Below are 12,081 nucleotides of genomic sequence, written 5' to 3'. Positions count from 1 at the left end.
AGGAGGAGGAGGAGGAGGAGAAGAAGAAGAAGAAGAAGAAGAAGAAGAAGAAGAAGAAGAAGAAGAAGAAGAAGAAGAAGAAGAAGAAGGAGGAAGAAGAAGGAGGAGGAGGAGGAGGAGGAGGAGGAGGAGGAAGAAGGGAAAATCCCAACTATTTTGTAACTTGATGAAGTAATTTTAAATTTTATCCTGAAGAATACCATAGCCAGGAACAAATATTTTCTGATAAAGAAGACTAATGAGGAGGATTTGCTGTAATAATAAAATCTGGTTCAAAACTATAATATGGTGACTAAAGCAGTATGGTACTGGCACATGGCTTTAAAAAAAACAGATAAATGTACCAAACTGTAAGGCACAAAGTAGTTAAAAAGAACTTACTGTGTTTCCCTACAAGTTAAATCATGTGCCATTTTGGACCTGTGTTAGCACAATGATAAAAGGATTTGTGTTGTGGCAGCTGTTACTATTCTGCTGAGTTCCTGGATTATTTTGAACATAACCCTGCCAGATAGAGTCCTTGACAGTCTTCTCAAAGCTCCTAAGGAAAGTTAGTGGGCATGGTTTTCATGGATGAAGGATTTCTTCTAATGTTTCCTTTTCTTTTCTTATGAACATGTATGCAACAAGGATTGAATTGCTTTTTTTGGCACATGGCCTCAAATACTTAGCAGGTTAGCACTACTTCTGGATTTTCCTTTTGTAGATGTCAGGTTAAAACAAAGACATTTCACATTTCTACTCTTTGATCTAAAGAGGATTTTTAAAAGTAATTTCAAAATTCTATTTCCTTGGATGATTACCTCAGTTTGTACATCTATTAATGTAACATCATAACCTTATCATTTGGCAAGATTCATTTTAAAAGCAAAGGATACAAATGAATCTCAATTGCCTATCCTTAGTGCTATACTACAATGTATATGGAACCAAATATATACCTCTTTCTTTCCTTCCTTCTTTCTCTTTCTTTCTCTCTCTCATCTCTTTCTTTCTTTCTTTCTGTGATGCTGGGGATCGAACTCAGGGCCTTGCTCATGCTAGGCAAGTGTTCTACTGTTAAGCTATAACCTCAGTGCTGTATCTTTTAAAAAATTGATTTATATGAAATTATATTTGTTTCTGAGCATCTGTATAGAAAAACAAAATTATTCTCAATTAATAATAACTAGATTGAAGAGAAAACATTTTTTTCTCTTTCCACATTTTATTTTGTGTTATAGTTGTATATAATGATGGGATTTGTTGTTACATATTTGTATGTACACACAATATAACAACATAATTAGGCCAATATCATTCTCCAGCACTTCCCCTATCCCTTCCCACTTCCTAGCCCCTGGTTCCTTTCCTCTACTGATTTCCCTTTGATTTTCATGAGATCTCCCTGAACTTTCTTATCCTTTGTCTCATTTAGCTTCTATATATGAGAAAAAGCATATGACCCTTGATGTTCTGAGTTGGCTTATTTTACTTAACATAATGGTCTCTAGTTCCATCTATTTTCTTGCAAGTGACAGAAATATGGAACACTTCACAAATTTGCATAACATCCTTGTGCAGGGGCCATGCCAATCTCCTCTGTATCCTATTTTAGTATATGCACTGTTGAAGCAAGTGGGAGAAAACATTTTTAAAAGCCTTAAATTATGTTTCTTTTTGTAAATCAAAGGTACCAAGAAATATGTTATACTGATACCATCTAATGTGTTTCTTTCAAAAACCTCCTAGAGTTGTGCTCAAGTTTATGATTCTGAGTGAAATCAGGTTCTTCCTTTTTGCTGGCCCATTTTGTCTTATTTTCCCAGTTTAAATAAAACTATAATTTTAGCATCAAATTTTCTATTTATCATTAATTTAATGAAGAAATATTTATTTATTTGCTTCCTATGTGCCAGTTTCTAAACTAGGAATTACATTGTTACAATAGAATAAATGAATTTTCCCTAGCTCTCATGAAGTCTTTAGTGGAGAGATATTACATAATTAAAATGGTCAAACAGATACATAATTACAAATATCGATAAATTCTACAGAAGAAACATGGATACTCAAAAGAAAAAAACTGGAATTACATACTTCAATTTGGTTGTTTAGCTTAGTTGAAAAGAAAGCTTTCTCCAAGGAGCCAGCCATGCAGAGGGTGGGTAGAAGAATGTTCTAGGAAGAAAGAACATTCTCTATGAAGATGCAAGACATTCTCAAGTAACTGAAAGTTCAGTGTGGCTAAAGACTGGAATGAGAGCTGGACTTTAGCATGAGATGAGATGGGAATGACAGGTAGGGACCAGATAATGTAGGGCTTTGAAGTCTGTTTAAATTTTTCATGTTATTGGAAATGTGAAGGAAAGCCAGTAAAAGGTCTTAAGCAGTGGAGTAATATGACCATATTATTTTTTTTATCATACTGGGGACTGAACCCAGGGGTGCTCTACCACTGAGATACATTTCCAGTTCTTTTTATGCTTGAATTTGAGATCCTCCTGCTTCATCCGCCTGAGTTACTGGAGTTACAGGCGTGTACCACTATACCTGCTTTTTGGCTTCAGTGTGGGCAGGAATAGAGCAGGGGAAGCATGGATATGGGCAGAAGTCAGTTATTGTTTCTGAGTAATGAGTCATGTGCAAATTACCAAAGACAATTGGTAATTTTCCAAGACAAAACATTTTGATCTCAAACTACCATGCTTGCTGCATCCACATTATATTCATAGTGATTCTCTTTAAATAATTATGTATATGTTTTTATAGTATTACATAAACTACTCAACTGTGACAACTTGCTACTTTACCTTTACCTATGAAATACATTGAATATAACATTCTAATGAAAATTGCATTTCTTAACTATCTTATTTTGAAGTTTAACTTTACATGTTATTTATTTTTTATCTATGCATAATTGTTAATAAGTAATGAAGGATATCAAAACTTTTTTACCAATTTATTCTAGATTCAGTTTCTCAGATCCTACCCAAGGAAAAAAATGGATCAAAGAGTTGAGAAGGAGTTTCTGTGATATCCATTTATACTAAGCAACTCTCTCTGGGTGGTGTTTCTTCACCAATTTTCTTTTCTTTTCATTCCAGATGTTTATGTGTTAACAAAGTACTGAGACTAGATAAAAGCCAGGGTGATTTTCTACAATTTCAGTAGGAATGGAAAATGTTACTATGAAGAAACATTAGCTTTGTTAGAAGTTGTTTTACGTAATGGATGCACAGAGAATTTTTGGCATCAAAAAATCGTGGTCATGGTTTCTACAATATTGCCTCCTGGGGACATGGAGAAACCAGCATATCTGGTAACCTGGAATGTCCTGGCTATCCATTGAGCTGAGGGGATGCCAGTGATCTCTACTCTGAGAATGAACCAAGGACAAGTGGAACTTGGTGAGTATTCCTGAAAAGAGCACAGAGCTCTTCAAAAGGAAGAGGTAAGTAGTCTCTGATAAATTTGAGGGAACTAAAATGGCTAGAACACTAAGAAAAGGAGTTAAATCTGGTCATAGAATCTGTCTGAAATGAACGGCACTAAAATGAGAAAAATGAATCACAATGTTAGTAAAAGAAGTAACTGGTTGATAGCCAACAACTGAAGAAGGAATCTTTGAGACCTGGTATGAATTTCCCCTTCTTTTTGAGGCATACCAAGAACTGAGTGAGGCCTGAATGAGGTTGGACTTAAGAGAATTAGGGCATCTGCCAAGTGGAAATCTGTTACAATCAAGGATCAGAGAGCAGGAAATGAAGGCTTCATGTCCAGGAAGGAATGAGAAATAAGCTTTAAAAGAAACCAAGGATCCTGCCCTTCTAAAAGTGGGTGTCATCTGAAATATATCACAGATTAAAAGTCTGAATGAATTATTCTAGCAAACTTTTGTTTTCCTAGAAAGAATGAGGTGGAGGAAAGAAACTTGGGTTGTTTTGAAATTGCATTAGTCAAACTGAGCTAAGTGGACTTTATGTTAGAATAACAAGTTTGCTCTGAGATGTTATCTCTGTGTTTCTGATTGTGCTTTATTATCTTTTAGTTTTCTTATGAAAGCTCTAGTTATAGCGAACCAATCTTATCTTGACTGAACCCACAGTAAAGGGACTTTCTAGATATCAGTCAGTATCGGTGGGAAGAGACCTTTGTACCCTGCCTGGTTTGTAGAAGTAGAACAAGCCATCCAGAATAGGGTAGTGAGACTGGGTAGGTGGGCATCATAGAACTAACAAAAATTTTCAGACAAACTTGGATACAAAGATTTTCCTTCCTGGGTCATTTTGTCACCTAATTTCAAAATCAAATTGACCTAATGCAGAAAATCATGGGTGTTTTCAATAAAAAATGAAAGGAGGGCTGGGGATGTGGCTCAAGTGGTAGCGCGCTCGCCTGGCATGCGTGCAGCCCAGGTTCGATCCTCAGCACCACATACAAACAAACAAAGATGTTGTGTCTGCCGAAAACTAAAAAATAAATATTAAACTTTCTCTCTCTCTCTCTCTCTCTCTCTCTCTCAAAATAAAATGAAAGGAAAAATTCAGAGCAGAAGGGCCATGGACCTGTCTCTCAGTATGCTTAAAAAGAAACCCTAAACAAAAAAGGTCAGGTTCCAGGGAGAAATGACTCCTGTGGCTGTAAAATTCCTGACCACATGAAAGTGAGGGACATTCAGAAGGAATATGTGAATAGAGACAAAGGCAAAACCACTCAAATGTATTTGGTGTCTTAAGAGACCATTGATAACTTTTTCATGGCAAAGGGAGAAGAATTTGCTGGATTTGATCTATTGCTGTCTTATGCAAACAGTCCCAAATGAAACAATGAGATTGTTTTGGGTATTAAGATGCCCTAAGGCCAGCTTATTCATTTTTTTCTCTCTTGAAACAAAGGTTCTTAAATGCCAGACTTTGGAGTTAATTTTAAATAAAAACTACAAACTTCACAGCTAGTCACATTTATATTTTTACATAGTTCACAGCTTGGCATATCCAAATATACTACAAATATTTTGGTAATACTTTTTCTACAAAGACAATTAAGTTCCTAACAATCATCTATTTTATATGTACCTAAAAAGGAAATATTTCAACTTGCACCTCATTGATCCTTTTTGAAATTGCCACAGAATGCCAATTTATATGCTAATCAGAAAAATGCAAACATAGTTTGTTATTTGAGGGCTTATAATGAGTCTGATATCTGATTTGGCCAGCATACTAAGAAAAATGTAGCAAATGTCTTATACTTAAGACTGTTCATAGTTGGTTTCTAACACTGCAAACACTACTTTGAAATTAATGTCCCTTACATTTATGTCACTTACAATAAAAGCTTTTCCAATATGCTGGAACTGCTCAGTGAATTGACAATAAAGATGTCATGTGCTCATATGAGGAAACCAAAGAGAGCCACATGACATAGGGATGATAGAGTATTGCTGGGAATTGTACATAGCTTTAGAAGTCAGGAGATTTGGGGAAAAAGTCCATATTGACACTGCATTACCACAGGTAAACTTGAACAGGATAATTTGAGGCTTAGATAGGTTATTTTCCAAGGATGTGGGGAAGCGCCCTGGAATTCCTTGGAGACATTTTAGAGATAACTGGTGGTTAATAAACAATGATCAGGAAGTTCTAGGTGGACCCTCAATAAAAATAGCTCTTTTTGAAATTTGTTTAACAAACCGATCTTCTGAATGAGATTTACTTTGGGTCTATGCTTCTATGGACTCTGATATGGTCTGAATGTTTATGTCCCCCTAAATTCATATATTGAAATCCTATTCCCCCAAAGAAATGGTATTAAGAAGTAAGGGAGGTAGGAAGGAATTAAGGTCCTATAAAAGAGAGCCCAGAAAGTTCTTTGCCTTTTCAATATGTGAGGACACAGCACAAAGGCATCAGCTACAAACCAGGAAATGGACCCTCAACCAGACACTAAATCTGTCAGTGACTCCATCTTACTCTTCTCAATGTCCAGAATGTTGAGAAATATCTTTTGTTTATAATTTATACAGTCTCTTGTGCTTTGTTATATCAGTCTGAGGGGACTAAGACAGGTTCCCCCCCACCAAATCCTCCCACCAAGGTATCTTCAGACTCTACCACTTTTTTACACTCTATTTCAAATTGATTTCATATCGCCATTTTAAATTGCAAACACTTGATTATTGGAACTATCCATTCCATAAGGCCAATGGAATATTTTCCTCTCAATCCTTTGAGCTATGAATGTGTCCACAATCTCTGTGAATATAGGCACTTCAGGTGCTTCTTGCTTGTTCACTGTCAGGTTGGGAGAGATCCCTTCTACTTCCCTCTTAGTTCTTATGTGGGCTCTTTGGATGGATCTGGGAACCTAATTAATATAAAAGCTAATTAACCAGAGAAAAGTATAAAAATTGTATTATTTTCATATGAACATGGGGATCTTCAGAAGAAAATCAAGTCCAAAGAAATGACCCAAGAATGATGCTTTAAAATGTTTCAGGCAAAGAATAGTAAACATGTTAAGGAATTACAGGACAAATGGATATCTGGACTAAGCTAGTAAATTCTAGGGAGGTTACTAAGAGACGTAGAGGGTGCAGAAGTTTGTGAAAGATAAGGGTTTCTTCAGAGTTTGTTTATTCAGGTTTACTACAAGCACTAATGACCAGTCCTTGGGATCAAGACTATTTTCCAGCCGTGGTATGTGAAGGACATCTCTCCCGAAAGAGACTTTATGGCCTGCTCCCTGTAGGAAAACACATTTCTCAAGTGATTTGTTAAGCTTCAAGTAATCAATATACCAATTTGGCATATTTTGAGATGGCAGATCTTTAACTCCTTCATCACTACACAGTGACTTCTACCATTTTCTTTACCAAATCATCTTTCCCTCTCTCCTTTCCTGTTGCTATGATTGACACACCAGCTGACAGTGTCATGAATAGGAAGGTTTGGGCAGAGTGACTGTCAGAAATATTTTTACCGTGTGAAAGGACATTTGTGGAATGTTATGGCATCATTGCCTCCTGCCCCTCAGAGAATGTGGCATTGAGTATTGGGCTCTTGCCACTATACCCAGCTTACCAAAGTGTGTTCCTGGCCTCATTGTAAATTACAAAGTACTTAAGTAATATCCTCACCTTCTCTATTGTAATGTATTTATTTTCATATTCTTCCTTATGCCTCAATTTAGATTTTAATTTTGACTTAGGTATGATTTAACTAAAGTTCTGAAAATACTTTGGTAAATGCTATTACCAGAATTAGAACATCCCCCCTGACTTGCAGTGAGATTTGTGCTAAAGTTCACAATGTGAATTTGATAGCTCTAAACATGAGATATGTGCTTGCTGTGTTTACTGAAATCCCTCAGTCCCCTATCACTTTCCTTAGATTTCAAAGTTATGGAATTGTCCAGTATGTTTGCTCAGAATGACCTGATGTGACTCAAGTGTTATTCTGGGCATGATGATGTTGCCAATTATAATGGTCCACATGCTTTAATGTGATTTGTATTACTAATATAAATTACTTGATTGGATATTATTCCTTTGTATTTTCTATTGTAATTACATTCTATTCCTTTTTCAGATATTTCGTTAAATCAGATTATAATATGACATCTTTATATAATGCAGTTTTAAGTGGACTTGATCCTCTCTCAGTGCTTTAATTTTAAACATGCCATTTCAAAATTGGATGCATGTTTTAGTTGCAAATTTATTAACTTCTTACATGTCTTAGGCTGTGTTCAAAATTATCTTAAGTTCCTACCTACCAAGCTAGAGTAAGTATGCCATAAACTGAAAAATATTCATATTTTTTAAATTTATTCATTCTGGGGAGCAATGTACATCTCACCATGGCTCTTTGAGTAAGTAATTTCTAGAAAAGATATTCACATATGTTAGATACAAGTATCTAGCTAGTTTTACTCATAGGTGGTGGTATATGTTGTGAGATATAAGGACTCCTATATTTTAAAATATTCCCTTCACTAGTTTATTTGAAATTAGGAGGTTGATCCCCATAGTCTTTGGTCTGTATGAGTAGTCTCTTGAAATGCAAATTAGATAGTATATCAGTTGTTACCTGTCATTAACATCCTAGTGCAGATTTACTCAAAAGACTTCTGATAATTTGTTGAATAGGACTAGAAGAGAAAGATTTGATCTTAGTTAAGGTGGATGACTGGTTTTCAAAACTTTGTATTGGTTTAAATGGAGGATGTGTATGCTCAAAGTATTGATAAGGTTTGGCTGGGCAAGGAAAACATGCTGGCATAAGGGATCTGAGTGCAGGAAAGGGAAGAGAAGTAACAAAATGGTTACACCAATTTGCCAAATTTCACATTTTCCTGAAAGTCAGCCATTGTTTGCAAGTCACCGGGAAATTGGACTGCCAGGTCACCACTCTGCTATTCACCCTCCAGAGTTTTCAGACTATTTTAGAGGGTGGTGTGTTCTTGATGTGATTATCTAGTTTACAATTCTATAACATCTGCTTCCTTTTACAACTTCCTTAGGTGTCTTCTTGACATTTTGGAAAACCTTTTCTTGAAAACTTTCTCATTGCCAAATATTCTTAGTGCTTCGCCCTTTCATCTAGGCAATTCTATTCAACTTTTCCCACAAAAGTAGTCTCATTAAAATAAATTTTACTCTGGTGGGAGGGAGCCTAGGACAGATCTGTAGCTTCTTATGGAAAAGCCCGAAAAACCATTCTCAATATTATTTTCCACACGCTCTTTCTTTTTTGCTTTAGTTGTTTATCTTGATTGAACACAACTTCTAGAACTTTCTGTGCAAGGCTACCGAAGAGGAAAAAAAATGTTTATTAAAACCTTTTAAGTCTGAAAAGAACTTTATTCTACCATTAAGATTGAATGGGTATAAACTTCTACATAGGAAAAAATTGTCCATATACTTTTGAAAGCATTCGTTAATTGCTTTGCAAATTCTAGTGCTGCTGTTGAGTCAATGTTATTATTTTGATTCCATGCTATTCTGAAATTTTAGTATCTTGTGTTCTGATGAATCTGGTTTTCTTCATTACATTAGGCATTTGATGTCCCTCCCAGTATGGGAATTCATGTCCTTCAGTTCTAGAAAAATCTCCGGCATTCTTGGATAATTTCCCTTTGTCCATTTTACTATTCTATCCATACATGCTATCATCCAGATGTTGGACATTCTAGACTGATCCTCAGATCATCTCTTCTTATTTTCCATATTTTTCTCTTGATTATATCTTCTAGGAGGTTTCTTCCACAATTTATATTCCAACACTAGTATTTTTTGTTTCACCTTTTTCTTTATTCTCTGAATCTTCATCTCTTCCTCCTTCTCCTTTATAGCCAATTGTTCATGAATGCTGAATATTCTCATCAGTCTGAAAGGTAAGATTTTTAAAATTCCTTTGGTTTCTGGCATTGCCTTTTTTTCTGACAAGATTACCTTTTATGTTTTATCGATTTTCTCTCTTTCCTAAATGTCTCCTGCCACATTTTTTTTTTTTTTTGCAGTACAGTAGATTGAACCCAGGGACACACTATCACTGAGATACATCCCTAACCACATTATTTATTTATTTTTTTTTAAATTTTGAGATAAGGTCTCACTAAGTTGCTGGGGTTGACCTCAAACTTGTGATCCTTTTGTCTCAGCCTCCTGAGTTGCTGAGTTTGTCTTTGCTTCTTGATGGCCCATTTACGTATAACAATAAGACACTAAGAAGTTGATTAGAAGTTCTGTGTATATGAGTAGGCACTGTTATAGGGTACATTTCCCTTTAAGTTGAGAAAGGTGAAATTGAACTTTTTCATTGGTATTGTCCAAAATGTCATTATATTTAGTTCCTTTCTATTGGGCAATTTAATTTCCCCAAATAAAAGTGGTCTAGGTTCCTTAAGGTGTTATAAAGCTGGATTCTAGTGTTCTGGGGAGTATGAGAGGAGTGGGGTGCAGACAATGATTGAACAGCTTGATATGTAGATTTTATAAGCTCATTTTCAGTGTGGCAACTCACCCTAGCTCTTACCCACATAAACTTTTACAGCAAAGAAAAATCTCCAGTTTTGTACATGCATTGACAAAGGGAAGTTATTCATGGAGACTGTGAACAAACTTAGAGGATGTGCTCTAAACTCTTTGTACAAACTGCCAATCTATCTTTCTGTTTTCAGTCCTACCCATGCCTCACCTTTAAAGACTCTTGATGCCTCCAAATCTTCAGACTTTCCAAAGTTCTGCAGCATGAATTGCCTTGATTTTGTTGGCTTGTCCCCAATTTTAAACTTAGGTTTCAGTATTATCTGCTCTGCTAAGTCAGTTACCACCTGTCCATCTACTTTTCAACTTACAAAATGTGTGTTGACATTTCTTTTCTACTGTCATCTCTTTTCATGTTCTCTTTGTTCTTTTAGGTTTTGTGATTTTTTTCTTTCTTTTTTTAAAGATTCCTTTCTGTTATTCTAGTGAGGTTTTAGGAGTGAGTGAAGATAAGTGCATTTTTTTTCTATCTGCTATGCTTAAATGGAGGTCTCTTTATTAATTGTAGCATGATATTCCATAGTATGTACGGACCAACCAGTGACATACAAAATATTTCATATCCTTTAGGACATGGGCCCCAATCAATCAGGATGGGCATCAATCATAGTAGTAAACTGTGGCTTTGAATCCCTTACTATGCAAGGGTTACACCTTTAGTCACTAGGTTATGTAGAGGTTCAAGGTATGAGAGAGGACAAGCTAACAAGAGTGCTAGATGAGTGAACTCCGTGTTGATAATTATTATTTTTTTTTAATTTTTTATTGTGGGTTGTTCAAAACATTACAAATTTCTTGACATATCATATTCGACACTTTGATTCAAGTGGGTTATGAACTCCCACCTTCACTCCATACACAGATTGCAGAATCACATCAGTTACACATCCGTTGATTTACAAATTGCCATACTAGTGTCTGTTGTGCTCCGCTGCCTTTCCCATCCTCCACCCTCCCCGTGTTGATAATTAAAGCAGAAACTATTAATGGGTTGTTCTGGAATTATTTATTTATTTTATTAATTAAATAATTACTTACCCACATTTGTGCATGCTGGCAAATATCAATTAGAGATGTGTAATAATCTATTTAATGAATCCTCTACTGATGGAAAGTTTTATTATTTCTAATTTTTGTTTAGTTTAGGTGAGACCGGTGGCTTCTCACTAGGATAATAAGAGACTACTATGAACAACTTTGAGCTCATACATTCAAAGAACTAGAAAATTGACCCATTTTTGAAAACCATATTCTGCCAAATCTTGACAAAGACCAGTTCTAAACTGGGTGTGGTGGCACATACCTGTAGCTCAGGAGGCTGAGGCAGGAGGATGGTGAGTTAAAAGCTTAGCCTCAGTAAAAGTGAAGTGCTAAGCAACTCAGTGAGACCCTGATTCTAAATAAAATACAAAATAAGACTGGGGATGTGGCTCAGTGGTCGAGTACCCCTGAGTTCAATCCCCATTACCCACCTCTCCCCCAACCAAAAAAGATAAGACCAATTCTACACTATCTTTTTCAGAAAATAGAACAGGATACCAATCAGTGCTAAGAAGATAGTATTACCCTGATACCAAAACAAGTCCATGACATCACAACAAAAGAAATCAACAGACTGATATCCTTAGGAATACAGGTGCAAAAATCCTCAACAAAATATTAGCAAACAAATCCAGGAACATATGCAAAATACTACATACCATGACCAAGTGAATTCTATCCCAGGAATATGAATATGTCCAATATGCAAAAATAAGTCAATAAAATATACAATATTCAGAGAATAAAGACCAAAAACCACATGAAAATCTCAATAGACACAGAAAAAAAAAACATTGAAAAAATTCAATACCCATTCATGACAAAATTTTCAAAAAAATAGATATAGGGAGGAATGTCTCCAACTTGATGAGGACCATCCATAAAAACCCTACAGCTAACATTATGCTTAATAGTGAAAGATTGAATGTGTTTGCCTTAATGTCATGAACAAAGTTAGGGATCAACATTCTCACCATGCTTATTCAACATAGTTCTAGAAATTCTAG

The 12,081-nt window shown here is 35.6% G+C and overlaps 1 non-coding gene across 1 annotated transcript; it reads right to left on the bottom strand.

Annotated features, from left to right (window-relative positions):
- Positions 1–1,518: 1,518 nt before the first annotated feature.
- On the bottom strand, positions 1,519–1,621 carry LOC125614312. The gene has a single exon (XR_007344926.1). It is a non-coding gene; the product is annotated as a U6 spliceosomal RNA (small nuclear RNA).
- Between the last annotated feature and the right edge of the window lie 10,460 nt (positions 1,622–12,081).

Source organism: Marmota marmota, unplaced genomic scaffold (genome assembly GCF_001458135.2).
Source record: "Marmota marmota marmota unplaced genomic scaffold, marMar, whole genome shotgun sequence".
NCBI classification, from domain to species: domain Eukaryota; kingdom Metazoa; phylum Chordata; class Mammalia; order Rodentia; family Sciuridae; genus Marmota; species Marmota marmota.
Note: the sequence above shows the minus strand (reverse complement) of the source record. Positions and strands in the feature narration are given on the sequence as shown.